Raw genomic sequence first — 15899 nt, forward strand, 5'->3', positions numbered from 1 at the left:
AAACTATAGAAAGCCCATAGAAGACTCTATGAAGATCCAGGACTCAATGAAAAAAGGCTTTTATTTGTTGGTGATAAGTATTACTTCTATTAAAGTGACAACAGTATTTACTTACAAAGTGCAGAATTTGATTAGGAAGTGCTTATGCATTAGAATAGAATAGAATAGGCCAGGTTGGAAAAGACCTTCGAGATCAACATAGCCCCTTCATGATCTGACCATTGCAAGGGCACATTACTGGAGTGCATTTGTGGATTTTATTCTCCTAAGAGTTTTAACAGAAAGGTCATGGAGTACTTAAATTCTTCCTTGGTTTAAATTATTTTAGAATATTCTTGCCTTTAGAAACAATCCTGGTCATAATAGACCCCAAGCATGGGCATTATACTAAAGAACACAGACACATAAGACAAGGTTACTGAGTGGAGGCCCTGCCCTAATGTCATGTTGTCTATTCCCTAAACATGAAAGCTCCACTGTGAACACTTCAGTGACTCTAGAACTTCAGTTCTCTGTCTAGATGACTGGACAATTCTTTTTCTGCTTCCTAGTCTAGATTTATTTGTAGTAAAACAATTATATTTGAAATTCAAATTTCTTCTTATTACATGAAAGAAATTTGCGTCTGATATGGTCCAACATTTTACTGCAATGTGCCTCTGAATCTCTATCTTGTGGAGACTGTGGAAGTGTAGTTGTGGACCAAGAAGACAATACCAGGAAAACCTGATGCACACAAAATCTTACCCAGCTTTTGTGCTCAGCAAAATTAGCAATATTCTTTGCAATGACAATAGCAACCAAGCTCCTTCTTAGCTTGCACACCATAATTGTGCCACACCGTCACCGCTGGAAGCCCTGCCTGAGTTAAAATGCAATGATACTGATATATTCAACAGCTAAAGTATGGTGAGGTTTTTTGGTGGTTTTTTGGTGGGTTTTGTTTTGATGTGTTTTGTGGGTGGGGTTTTGGGTTGGTGTTGTTTTGGGTTTTTTTTTGGTAGATGGTAGGATTTGAAGAAATCCTGAAGGTTTTTAATCTTTCAGTTAAATCTTCTCTGGAGCACAAAACCCACACTGGTTGTATTTTGTCGGGAAGAAAAGGGAGGCTGCTATGAAATGTATTGGCTGTGTACAGAGATCTGAGGGAATTGTCTTCCTCTCTAGGTACTCACGAAACCCTTGCTAGTTTTTCATGCTGGTTTACACCTTGTTGAGAGTGTCCTCCACACACTATTGGGAGTAACATATTCCTCCCACTGACTACTATTTATATTGTCAGTCACTCCATGGATTTAACAGAGCTTTCTGAGCAGTAAAACACCACACAGTGTATGGATAACACTCTGCCAAACTATACATATTTGCAGAGTGATTCTGGCAGAGGATTGCTGATGTGTTACACTGGCAAAATTGCTCTTTTTCCACAGTTTAAGACAAAACCATCCCTGAGACCAGAAAAAGCAAGGGCAAGTATTGCTACCCAGTTGCCTCTCTGCTAGGAGCTTGTGCCAGCACAATGCTGAGTCTGAGCGATTAGACATTTGATATGTCAGCAGATGAGCTAAAGAATGTCTGTTTTTTAACAGACAAGTGGTTTTGGATGCATATACAACTCTGTAAAACTTGGCAGTGATTATTTAGTCCAGGTTCTCACTAATCTGTTTGTTAAAGTCCCCATGACTTCTAGTACCTGAGGAGAGAGACTGCAGAGGCAGGGTCAGCTGCTGGTTCCAAATATTCAGAAGATTTCTGTTGAAAGCTCCTTTCAACCTTTTGCAATTCTGGGGCTGGAAGTTCTGCATCAATGGCTGCTTTTTGTCTTGTTTTCTCTAGTCTGGTTTAGGAAATCTCTGGTGACTGGAGCAATCAGTCATCTTAGTATTTGGATTGTTTTGGTCTTGGGTTCCCTAACTGTGGTTCCTTCCAGTTACAAGCTCCTTGGTACAGCAGCAGTTCTTGCCTAGATAAGGTCTCTGTTTCACATGCCATGCCTCATTTTAGCAATGTTTGTAATTCAACCACAGCTGGGCTTCAGTTATGGACTATGAGACACAATGGGCATGATTGTAGCACCAAGAGATCGGGTTCTCAGAAGGAAACTGGTGATTTAGTTAAGTGTATGTGTGCCAGGTTCCCAGGAAGAGGTTTTTTTGGAACTGAGTTTCTTGTCTTGCTCAAAAAGCAACCAAATAGATACGTTTCACTCAATGTCCCGTGGATTTCTGTCCCCAGCTAGTAGCTACCCATTTGATTTCTCAAGGGCAGATACAGGATATATATACTTGATGAGACTAGCTGAGATTGGTCAGAACTACTGTCTGGGCTGGAGTCTGAAGAGAAAAATTAAGATCAAAAGTGTTAATTTAGGAAAATGTTTAGGCTGATTGCAATCTAACCTCTTCCACATTTTATAGACTAAACAAAGTACCGTTGTCGTAGGGACAGTGCAGGATATAACACAGATGATTTTCAAGGATTTAGATTTATTCTGAAGTCTCTCTCTGAAATTACTCACAACACATAAACCAACATGTTTTAACAGTTACAACACAGCTCTTTACTCTTGAACAGAGTATGTCAGTGACATGGTTCATCAAGGTGGCTTCTGCTTCCCCCACACTGAATGCACATTATAATTGAAATCATATGGATGCAAACACTCCGATGGCTCCACACCTACATTGTTTGTAAGCCTGACCCTTTTTATCAGGAAGCTAGGCCTATGCTGTGTTCATATGGGAAGATTCCTGTAGTGAAAGCACCTTTGAAATGTAGGTATTCCTGCATCTCACCTGGAGTGGGATGAATGCATTACTGTACAAGATGGACAAGGTAGTAATGCTGTAGTATTTCCTAACGTAGGTGTGAAGTATTTCATTTATATTTTCAACTTCACAGTCAAGAGCTGTCTAATTCTCCTTGAAAACACAAATAAAATTACAATTGTGATGAAATGCTGTAATAGTGTCTCCAGAGAAATAATTCAGATTTTCAGTAACAGGCAAAATAATAACCCATGAGGAAGTAGCATGAGTCCTTCTTTATTCCAGGGAACGGAGTAAACAGCCTTTTGAAGTCACTCCCAGCCTTGTTTCCTGTGATTCTCTGACTCACAGCAAAAGAACATTTTCATTCTCAATAATTTGGGGTGGGGGGGAAGGTAAGGGGGGAAGAGGAAAGAGTGGGGGAGCGGGGTGGGGGTCGGTGTTTGCTTAGTCTCCCTGGAACCAGCAGGTGTCATCAGAGCCTTTATTTTCTGATGGGAAGAAGGATAATTTTGTGCGTTTGGACTTCTGTCCTTCTCTGTGCACTACTAAGTTTGTATTGTGAGGCAGGAGAAACAAAAATGTGTCACTGGAAGATGTTCTTGTTGCACTGGGAGGGCATGTCAAAGTTTCTCCACTATACAGGAATTACAAAGTATCTAAGAGATATTGGTATGTCTCAGGGCAAACACAATGTATTATCACCTCTTAAAAATGGTGGAAAATATTTACATCGATGTCTTCTGAATATCAGAACTTGGGAGTACAGTGTATTTTCCCACTATTCCTTATCCAAATTCCATATTTACATACACTGTGCATGCATCTCCTTACTGCTGCAATAATCAAGTTACTGTGACTTGCAGTCTTTGGCTGGCCTGAAGCAATTGCCTGATATAATGAGGAAATCTCTGCACTTTGGCCTCTGTAAAAAACAAGCACTTGTGAAATGTGCTGAGGTTTACTGAGTACCAAATGAGTGCGAGTCAGTGTTACCCACACTGCTGAAAGCTCTCTGCATTGTGGGGTTGGGGGAAGTGTGTGTGTGAGCTGTGGTATTGTGGTGTTTTAATTTTTTTTTTCCTTTTAAACACAGATGTCAATACAGAATACAGGTCTAGCTACAGCTCTGCTACAGGTCTGACACTAGTTAGAGAATCACAGAATTAACCATGTTGGAAAAAACCTTCAAGATCATCAAGTCCAACCTATCACGCAACACCATCTAATCAACTAAACCATGGCACTAAGTGCCTCACTCAGTCTTATTTTAAACACTTCCAGGGACAAGGACTCCACCACCTCCCTGGGCAGCACATTCCAATGGCCAATCACTCTTTCTGTGAAGTATTTCTTCCTACCATTCAGCCTAAACTGCAAAATTGTTTTAGAATCATAGAATTGTAGGGGTTGGAGGGGACCTCAAGGGTCATCCAGTTCCAACCACCCTGCCATGGGCAGGGACACCTCACACTAGATCAGGTTGTCCAGAGCCACATCCAAGCTGAATCTACCCATTTCTATTTTTTTTTTCCATTCCCCCTTGTCCTATCACCACCTGACACCCCTGAAGTCCCTCACCCACCCCATTTCCCCCCTTTTTCTCCTCAAATCCCAGAGCACCTGGGCTTTATTGGAGTCTCCTCCCACCCCAGCTGTGGCCACTTGGCCCTCCCCACCCACTCCCCTTTTTATTCACCCCCAGGAAAGGCAGAAGCCCCAAGCTGAGCCCATCTGGGCTGAGGATCCTCCTCTCATCACTGGTGAGTGCCCATGGTGCACACTGGGTGATGGTGGTGGTGACAACAAAGGCCGGGGGGCCTGGTGGCCCCCCGGTTAGGTAGGGAGAATATTGATATCTGCTCCAATGTCATCCATGGGTGCTGGCTGGGCCTCCTGAGTGGGGCTGAGCTCCTCTGTGTGGTATCTTGGCTGGTGAGGGTCTTGCCCCTGACTCTGGGATGGGTGCAAAAATGGTGGTGGTGGAGCAGGATCTGTTTAGTCAGATGATATTGTGCTAATTGCACTATTTTTACCTGGAGCCCCCTTGACTCTGCTCCCATTGTTCAGTAAATCTCTGCTTTTGTGCCTCATTTACAGACCATTTCTTTCTCCTCACTGCTTCTTTTCACAAATAAGGATGGAAAGGAGAGGAAAAAGCAATAAAGCATATCTGGAAAATGCATTCACTTATCAATCAACTCTGAACAGGAAGCCTTCATGAAGAGGGGCAGGTTGGAAAGTGAAAATCACTTCTTCTGAATCACAAGACAAATTTCATAACAGACAAGAAAAGACTGCATCTTTTCCACTGTGGTTATGTTTCCTGGTAGTAAATGCAGAGGGGAAAAAAAATTGAAGCTGGCTTGGAAATCCAGTCACACTTCTCTACAGAAAGAATCACTGAGAAAGGTATTCATTTGTTATAATGTCCCTGTCCTTCATACAGAATTAACCAGGTTGGATAATACCTTCAGAATCAAGTCCAACCTATTACCCAGCACCACCTGACAACTAAACCATGGCACCAAGTCTCTTTTTAAACACCTCCAGTGATGGTGACTCCACCACCTCCCTGGACAGCCCATTCCAGTGGCCAATCTCTCTTTCTGTGAAGAACTTCTTCATAACATCCAGCTTAAATCTCCCCGGTGCAGTTTGAGACTGTGTCCTCTTGCTCTGTCACAGGCTGCCTGGGAGAAGAGACCAACCATGCTACAACTTCCTTTCAGGTAGTTGTAGACAGCAAGAAGGTCTCCCCTGAGCCTCCTTTTCTCCAGGCTAAACAATCCCAGCTCCCTTAGCTTCTCCTCATAGGGCTTGTGCTCCAAACCCCTCACTAGCTTTGTTGCCCTTCTCTGGACACATTCTAGCAAGTCAACGTCTTTCCTAAACTGAGGGGCCCAGAACTGGACACAGCACTCAAGGTGTGGTCTAACCAGTGCTGAGTACAGGGGCAGAAGGACTTCCCTGCTCCTGCTGGCCCCACTGTTCCCAATACAGGCCAGCATGCCATTGGCCTTCTTGGCCACCTGGGCACACTGCTGGCTTATGTTCAGCCTACTATCAACCAGTACCCCCAGGTCCCTTTCTGCCTGGGCACTCTCCAACCACTCTGACCCTAGCCTGTAGGACTGCATGGGATTGTTGCTGCCAGTGTGTATAACCTGGTGCTTAGATGTGTTAAATCTCATACTGTTGGACTCTGCCCATGTGTCCAGCCTGTCAAGGTCCCTCTGCAGAGTTCTCCTACCCTCTAACAGATCAAGACCTGCTCCCAGCTTGGTGTCATCTGCAAATTTACTGATGATGGACTCAATCCCCTTGTCCAGATCATCAGTAAAGATATTGAACAGGATGGGGCTCAACACTGATCCCTGGGGGACACCACTAGTGACTGGCTACCCAAAATTCTATTGGTGGTACCAGCCTCTAAGCCTTGTTCATTACACCTGCTTTCTTGTTCCTTTCAGTATTCCTTCCTGCAACTAAGGGTATTGATGAAAAAAATACCTGTGCCCCTGGCCCCTCAACCAGTTTTCCCAGAGCCTTAAAGTCCCTTTTGATTGCTTTTGGACTTGCTCTGCACAGTGTGCTGCCCTGGTCCTGCCTCGGTGCGCTGCAGTTGCAGATCTCCTTAGCTCATCTGGCTGGGGTTTAAATGTTCTCATAGCTTGAGGGTGAGCTTCCCATAGGATACATGTGGTGAATACTCAAAAGCAGCTCTACTTCCTGGAGAATGTATCTACTTGGTTGTGTTTCACGAAGTATTTAAGCAGGGATTAGTTTGTATGAAGAACTTAGTGTCTGTCTTTAAACTGCTTCAGTGCTGTATTATTCTACTTTGGCTCTCACTGGGACAAGTCTGTATCTGTGTGCTTCTATTAATTTCTGCATGCTGGTCATGGGACCAGTCCCTTCTTGAGATTTTTAAAGACAGTATCTGAGTTGACTGGAAAACAATAAAACTAAAGTGGAGAAGCAAGGGCAGATAAATAAATCTTTGATAGAACATGAATATTTTCTTCAAATATCATTTGCAAGTGTCGGATGGCAATGGAATAATTCTTGTCAGTTTTTATTAAAAGGATAATAAATTACACACTGCTGCATACAAGAAACATCTATAATGACCAATCCAGAGACACTGAATACTTTGTGGCTATCACTAAGTTATATATTATATTAATTTTCAAGAAAGACATGTTTACTAAAAATGCTCTGTTAGTTGAAAACTTGTAACTAATATTTCCATTATTTCTTCTCCATAAGGGAAAATATTTAGACAGTGAGATAAGTGAACAGCAACCCCTGTCTCTGAGCTGTATAAGGATTCTGATATGGTTTATTTATGTTTCATAATATTGCATTTAATATGTGGGCAGTGCCAGATGTGAGATGTTAATTGTTAATTTCTTTGATTTAAGAGCTAAAGTCAGCTAGCAACCTTACTCATCTTTGAAAGGGAACTTTTTAAGGACGCACATACATTGCTAGCGAGAGTAACGTGGAATACATTTCCCGCGGAGCGTTGCACGGGACCGGCCGTCACAGCCACGCCGCCCTGCCCACACAGGCGCCCTGGGCAGGCCGGAACTGCTGTAAGGGATGTTATTTGGCCCTGCGGCTTGAGGGGAGAAGCCGCAGCTTGGGTAGTCGCCGCGTGGAGGTGAGCGGGGGATGCCTCGCCTGTTACCGGGCGAATGTTGGAGTAGAAATGGCAAGCGAGCCTTTGTGTGGGCGAGGGGTCTGCTGGGCGGCTAAGGAGGAGGCTTGGCTCCCTCGTTGCTCTAAGGATGCTAGTCAAACGGTGTTCCTCACCCCCCTGTGAAGAGGGCTGCTCTATATTCTTCTCTGCCGGGAGCTTGGTGCTATCGCTGTCCGGCCCACTGTGGATGGAGTGGCAGTCAGTCCCTGGACGGGGAGGATCTCTCTTTACGCTGGTGCTGCGGAGACACGGGGAGGCGGGGGAGAGTCTCCTCTCTTTCTTTATCTCTCTTCCTCTCTCTGCCTCTTCCATCTTCTTTTCTTCCTTCCCTCCTCCCCACGTTGCTCGGGGATGTCAGAGCGGGGAAGGCTGGCTTGCCTTCCCCGAGCTGGAGGAATGAAGAGCCGCGAGGGTGCAGGAGCTCCTGGACCTGCTGCTTGTTTTGCCTCGCACGGAGCTGACACATACGGCTCTGGGCGGCGGGGCAGAAGGGAGGTGAAGCGCTGAGCCGTTTAGAGCGGGGGCGACTGGTGACTGGGACTGACTGCTGGGAGACTGCGCTGGAGCAGACTTGTGCCGGCGTAGGGGGCAAGGAGGCGGTTTCTGCAGCCGCGAAGAGACGGCAACCTGGCTCACCAAGTCAATCTGTTGATATAGACTCTAATGTCACTTAGTTGCGCTCCTTCCCATCGTGTTAGGTTGAGGCAAGTGACGGAACACGATAAAGCAGTTACAAAACAAAGTATTGTATTGGGAAGTAATTTTTTTCCTCTCTCTCTCTTTGGGACTATTTCTCCTTTTGACCTTACAGTGCGGTTTGATAGGTTGAAGGAGAACTTGTAATACTGAAGATGTGACTCCTTCCTGTGCATGTTCATATTTAACAGGCTCAAGCCTATGGAGTAAATTAATAATGCTATAGAGAAAGATGTTTTTGTCTAGAGCATGTGTGGAATGACTTGGTTTATTATGCGACATCTCTAGAGAAATCAGTTTTGCAATACTTTTTACTGGTAAGTTGCTGGGTTTGTTCAACACTACCAAAAGATTTCAGGGATCTACCACATCAAGTTTCTTAAGGTTTCAACTAAACACTGTAGTTATTACTTTAATCTGTCAGATTGGATAATTATATTTTAATTTGGAGTTCTGAGGGAGCAAGTATGACTACTTCAGTGCACTGAGAATCACTGTGCTATGTGGTTACCTCAGGGGATGTTTAAACTAGTTCAGAAGTTAGTCTTGTCTCGCTTTCTGAAGTCATATTCCTGCTCACCTCCACCTGGCAATTACCCCTGCCATGCATTATGATTTGAAGGTGGAACTTTTGTCTAGTTCCTAACTGCAAAAACAAGAACAGGAACTTTCTGGACATCTTTGAGTAAAAAAAGTTTATAAATTAGTGTTGGAGGCAAAGTAATAACTGATTTGTCTACATCACTCTGTTGCCTTTGCTAATAAGGATAGATGTTAGCTGCATAAACGTTTCTGTCTCTTTCCACTTCTTTGCAGCTTTCATGGCTTGCTCCCTTATCTTTTTCCTGACCTTCATCTGGTATATACTGTGTCTGTGAGCTACTGAGAAGGGAAGGTGGGGGGAGGGGAGGGGGAATGGGGAGTGATGTTGTGAACACCCCCTTGGACTGTCCAGAGGGGTCTGGGAACAATTGAAGGGGATCCTTGTGTTGTTTCTGAATTGTATATATAAAATACACACATATATATAGTACATATTCATTACATATTATATTTCTAAATTTTGCTTGTGTTTGTAAATATGGCTTCATTCTGCTTTTCAAACCAGCTAGTCTGGTGATTTATTGTGGGGGTAATTCTCCAAATTTGTCAGGGGGTAGTCTCAACCCACCACACCATGCCGTGCCGTGCACTCAGGGTATATTTTGAGGGTATATGAACAATAAATCCCTCTAGCATATATTGCTGAAGCTTTTGTTTAAATTGTAGATATTATACAAATATTAAGTCTCACTAGACCTTTACCTGTGGGCAAACCAGTGGAGTTAGTTAAACAGTTATCACTTGGTTTGAAGCCAGCTATTTCAACACACTGGGTAGTCTGATATTCCTTCAGATGCACGATTTACCAGGCAAATAGCTTCTTTGTGTAAAAACACATCACAAACCCAGGGATGCAAGATAATGGCTAGAACTAGATTAAGCTGTAATAAAAATATTTCAAATTGAAATACTCAGATTCCTTGGAGAGCAATCACAAACACAATCAGATTCTCATACTGGTCAGCAGGGACCCACACAACCATGTTTGCACTTGGCTTGCAACAAGCTGTCCTTAAAAATGCTGACTGTTGTCAGTACACCATCACCGACAAAACTGTCTTTCAACTGCAGTTCTGCTTACAGCCTGGGCTCTATCTGGACTCAGTGATTTTGACACCTGTGAATCAGCATGCAGGCATTTTGCCACAGGAACATCTGTGTAGCTGTCACAGAAGGACAATCGGTTGTTTGCAGCTGGGAAGATTTGTTTTTAAATATTTTTTTCCATGTAACCATGAAGAAAACAACCTGCTACAATTTTAGCTGTGATTTCACCTCCTCTTGGTGAGCTGCTGTCCCTTGTCATTGGGTAGAGGCATGCTGAAGCCTTCCACTAATCTTTAGCTGACTGGCTCAGTTACTGAAGATAAGACAGAATAAACAATGATGAAATCTTATTTCTTGTGGCTATCAAAAAAGAAAAAATGAACAACCAACCAAACCAAACCCCAAACAACCAGGTGCTTTTGGTCAAGTTGCTACATATCTAGTGACTGAATAACAGAGTCTCAGTATATCAGATAAGATAAAGAGGCAAAGGAAAAGGAGTCATACTGGTGCCTGTTGTACTGCCTTCCTTGGTTCAAGACTAATGAAGTGGTTTAAAATACTGTTTGTTGGACTGTCTCCTCTGACCACCTCAACAGAGTGGAGGAGAGCCTGTTAGCCCCAGAATGGTCACCTAGAAGGTCTTGGACTGCAGGTCACATTACCCTCCCCTGGGGTGTTCCCTTGCACCCAGAGTGATTGGGGGTGGTCAGGGTCTCCTCCCCATGGCCACCCAGCTCTTGCCCCTGTGTGACATGACCTGCCCTATGTCAGCATCCAATGTATGGTCTTGCAGCCCAGCTGTGGAGAAGAGCCAAAAGTTATGTAGTCTAACACTTGGCAGGGCAGGCAAAACTTCTTGGAGGATGGGGACCTGCATGCCACCCAGGGCTGTCTTCTTGTTTTGAATCCCACTTCCTTCTCTTGCACCAATTTTTGCCTTTTGTCACATATTAGTCCACAAGTGCTCAGCAGCTGTCAGAGCTTAATGCAAAGGGGTGTTTTTATAGGGGTGTTTTCTTCCCAAAATGTCAGTTCTTTATGTGCTGCCATCACTAGGCACAAGAAGAGACATCTGGGATGCTGGTATCAGTCTTTGAAGCTGACCTTGTCTAAAACACTGCCTTTTGGGTAAACTCATGATGTACTCTTGCTCCTGCTCCAAATACCAGAAAGCTGGCATCCAGGTGAGCTTTACCATTCCCTTTCTGAATCCAGCATGTGGCCACATGTGAGTCCCTTGCATATTTCATGGAATTCTGCCCCTCTTGCCCTCTCAGCAGCCTCTAGGATCATCCTCTCATGGCTGTGCTACTGCATACACCATGTTCTCCACTTCCCCATGAATGCTGGCATCCTCCAATTTACTTGATTTGCTGCTGAAATAATTTTGGTGCTGAAGCCTCAGTGTGCCCTGGGGCTGTTCAACTGCTGACAGCCTTTTGCCAAAGAGACAGGTTGGACAGATCTGTTGTCACTGGTGCGTCATTGCTTGTGGTATGTCAGTCCTTCAGGTGCTGCCTGGCAGACGGAAGAGAAGCTGTGGGCAGTCATGGAGTAGCAGGCACTGGTGCCTCAGCGTCGAAAGCTGATATTAGTCTTGCTTGTCCACATCTGCAGCTTGCAACAGCCCCCACCTTGAGTCCATCAGGGGAGCACTGTGTTTTCTGACAGCACTCTCTCTCCTTGAAACACTGGGGCTGTAGTCATGCTCCTCCTCCACATCCACTCATTGCAGAGATCTCCTTGCACTGTATGGAATGTTTGCATATTGCAGATGGGAAGCAAGAAAGCAATAGCTGTTCTGCTCTCTGGCTCTCCCCCAGTGTGCAAGCAACTCACCTGCTGATTTGCATCCAAATAACAGAGTAGGTGTCTTGTATTCCCACTAATTTTTCAATGTCTGTTGTAATGAAAAAAACTCCAGGCCTTGTATGCAAAGATGAGAACTTATCTGTAGTCTGTTTAAAATCTTAACAGTCCTACCCAAGATAGTTAGTCTGGTTGCAATACTAAGACTTACAGTTCACATTATATATAGTTAAATTATATTATATATAGTTAAAATTAATACACAGAGGTTTTTTTTAACATCTTCCTCATACTCGGTTGTAATACCCTTTCTCTGCCCCACCAGGTCCTCAGGTTGATGACTTCAGCCATAAGGAAAGGAGATAGCAGAATGGCTGCATCCTGTGCCCTTGCCAAGAGGAGTATGACGGTGTGCCCTGGAGCCTGCTGGTGGTCATATTTGCTTGCATGCTCTACCCCTTGCTCTTCTTTCATTGGTTCACAGCTCCACATTACATGTTTACTACCTGTGCTGTGTTTTACATGCACTGGGTACTCAATCACTTGTTATCCCCCAAACCAGTTTTTACCCAGCTCCCAAGGCTGCAGTCATTTGAAGACCAGAAACTGAACACTGGTGAGCTGTTTACAGCCCTCAGGCCTCCAGTATCATCCAGTATAATTTTCAAGACCCTTGCTGTCATCTCGCCATGCCTCTACTCCTGTCATTTTTCGTTCCCTGGCCATAGACACTTCACCCTATGCGGAACTACTTGTTCTTTATATCTCTTAGTTACAGAAATACCTATATATGTAACAATATGTAAATGCTCTACTATACAATTTATAAAGGCAAGGAAAAACATTAAATGAATTTGATAATAGCACACGATTACTGGATAATTAATGTGACAAAGCTAAACCAAAACCCCAGGCAGGCCTGTGCTGTTAGCGTAACACAAAGCAGGTATCTGTGTTACATGTAACAATACTGCTGTATTTGCAAAGCTGAAGGTTATGTTAACCTATGTCTTTCTTCATGCTGAGCAGGAGCTCTCAGATTACAGCTACTTGAAGTGTAAATGGGGAGTTTCTCCCTTGACTCCTCCTGTAGCAACTGAAGGACATGGGGTAGGAAGTGAGGGGAGTTTTGGTTCCTTTCCCTCAGGGACGACCTTGGATGATTGAGAGAAAGGAGCAAAATGTGCTCTAAACGCCTCTTTCCAGAAAATGCACGTGAGCCAGGAAGGCTGTTATCGTCTTAAGATGTGATACTTGGAGCACTTGGAGCCTATCAAGCTACAGCTGATGGCATGGGCTTGATGCAATTAATGAAACAAGACTTTCTACTGGGCCAGGGGTCAAACAGGTCACCCAAACCTGAGATCACTATAAGCACAGCTGTGAGTCCTGTTCCCACACTCATTGTCTGTGTCACCTGTGTCAATGGGTAATGAACCTGGTGGTTAATTGCTCCTGAGATGTGCCTCTGGCTGGTTTATATCTGCTCACTGCCCATCACACTAAACGGAATAACTCAGTGGCCTGAAACCCTGCCTTTTTGCTCAGCCTTCTCCACTCTGCCATGAGTGCCCTTGAGAAGGTTTGTGGGAGGTAAGGAGCCTTGTATGCTCCTGCCCTCCTTTTCATGGGAAGGAGGAGAGCAGAACCTGCTGGTGGCGCAGGCACTACAGCCAAGCTGCCAGCATCCACCTCCCACACGAACAAACGGCACCAGTGGGTGGGAGGGATGAAATGTTAGTCTGCAGGAGGGAGAGTGGGATGCTGTGAAAAAGATCTGGTGTGGAGAGGAAACACGAAGAGCCGGCGTAATAGGGAAAATCTGTTTGGTGTTGCTTGCAGCGACAAGAGCAGGATCAGGAGAGTAGGACTTGCTGGATGGGGGAGAGAAATGAGAACTAACAGCACAGCACCGATGTAGGCAGGGAACAAGCTGTCTGCTGCTCTTTTATGCTAAGTGTGGTGCCTGCCTCTTCTTCAACACTGTCTCTGGCAAGCCCTGCAGTGGAAAATCACAGCATGATGTCAGTGCTTCAGGATCTATTGCCTGATGAAGCAAGGCTGGCAGACAGCTCCCAGATGCCAATCTTGACACTGGCAGGAAATACCCTATGGGAATGGCAGACACCTCTTACCACCACTGGTGTGTCTTCCCAGTACACAGGTACCACATTAGTCCCTGTCTCTGCAAGCTCTCCAACAAATTTTACAAACAGAGAGATCATATAGAAGGTGCAGTGAGAGGGGAAGCACAACCTGTGGAGTGTCAGTTCTGTGTGGCAGCATCTCTGCCATTTCACCACTCCTAAGGGCACTGAGGAGCCATTTTTCTGGAATATGGGAAGAAAAATAGAATTTTCATATCCTTCTTCATCAGTGACCTGGGTGAGGGGATTGAACGCACCCATAGCTGATGATATGAAACTGGGGGGGTGGTGTCTGATGCACTGGAAGGCTGTGCTGCCATCCAGTGAGATCTGGCCAGGCTCGAGTGCTTTCTGAAGGTGAACTTTGTGAAGTTCAATAAGAAGTGCAGAGCCTTGCATCTGGGTAGGAATAACACCAGAAGACACTAGGGGTTGTCCTGCTGGAAAGCAGCTCCATAGAGAAAGACCTTGGAGTCCTAGCAGACAGCAAGTTATCCATGGGACAGCAATGTGCCCTTGTGGCAAAGAGGTCCAATGGCATCCTGGGGTACATCCAGCAGGATTAAGGAGGTTCTCCTACCCCTCTGCTCTGGTGAGACCATATCTGGAGCACTGTGTCCACTTTTGGGCTCCTCAGTTCAAGAGGAACAGGGATCTGCTAGTGAGTGTCAAATGGATTGCTATGAGGATGATTAAAGGACTTAAACATCTCTCCTGTGAAGAGAGACTGAGAGAACTCGGAGTCTGGAGAAAAGAAGGCTGAGAGAGGATTTTATCAATGTCTATAAATATCTGAGGGGTGGGTGTCAAGATGTAGGTGATAGTCTCTTTTTGGTGGTGTCCTGTGATAGGACAAGGAACAACAGGTACAAGGTAGAACACAGGAGGTTTGACCTCAACATGAGGAGGGACTTCTTTACTTCTCTACTTCTTTACTTCTTTACCACTCCAAAGTGGTTTACAAAGGAGTGAGCAATATTAAGTCCTACAGCTGCCACAAGTTAACTGTGCAACTGGGACATCTGTTTGCTCCACATTTCTTGATGTAAACTGAGGATCACTCTACTAAAATTAATTATGACAGTTTTTCAGTTGGTGCAAGTTTATGTGACTCTAGTGAATTCAATACATAGCTAAAGATCTCACTTCTCTGAGCTTTATCATCCCTGAAGGTTCTACTTTTCTTTGCTGACTGCTTGTTCGTTAATAGCACTTAAGAATAGGAGTGATAATGACTAAGACTGACCCTATTGGTCAGTTGTATTTCAGGAAGACAAGACACCTGGTCTAGTCTGAGGTGTCCCTGACCATGGAAGGAGGGTTGGAACTGTCTGATCTTTGAGGTCCCTTCCAACCCTGACAATTCTGTGGTTCTGTGAAACCTACAGATTCAGATAGGGTGTCTTACGAATTATTGCTGTGTGAGTGCTGGGACACAGAGCTACCTAAACAGATGGAGATGAATGTGGAAAGAAGCCAGGAGGAAAGCACAGTGCACATTCATCTTTTTCCTTGAGAGTCCTGCCATTGATGCTTGTGAGCTGTTCATACACTTGTCTATACAGAGACTGCGTCTGTTTAGTAAAAAAAAACCCACTGTCAGGAATCATATACACAAGTTAACAGGAGGTTTTTACTAGGAAGATCAAGTAAGAAGGGAGTTTTCCTCTTGGCTGTGAACAGTGAAACAGTGCTTTGCACCTGGCTGATAAAATCACACTTGCTCTTAATTTCATAGAGGGACCACAAGACCTCAGTAAGATTGTTTGAAATCCAAGCCATTTGATTGCTCCTAACATGATTCTGATACTGTGACACAATTTTATCTCCTTCCAAAAAGTACAAGTGAAGGGAAGAGAGCAGCAGTTATGCTTGTTCTGATACCGGTTTCCAAGGCAGGTCTGTTGAAAGTGGTTACCAGTCATCCTTCAAGATGCCCTCTATCCTACCAGGGTGTCTGCCCCACCCCCTGGGTCAGGTAATCAGCTTCTTGGGTGCTCCCTTTCTACTTTTTTTTTTTGGCTATGGAACAACAGCACTTGAAATATCCACAATTTTCTAGACTCTCATTATATGTTTTCCAGACATCTCAGCTAACAGTACTCTTGTGTATTTGCC

Source organism: Melanerpes formicivorus, unplaced genomic scaffold (genome assembly GCF_026170545.1).
Source record: "Melanerpes formicivorus ecotype bairdi unplaced genomic scaffold, bMelFor1.0.p_v2 SCAF_17, whole genome shotgun sequence".
Taxonomy (NCBI): domain Eukaryota; kingdom Metazoa; phylum Chordata; class Aves; order Piciformes; family Picidae; genus Melanerpes; species Melanerpes formicivorus.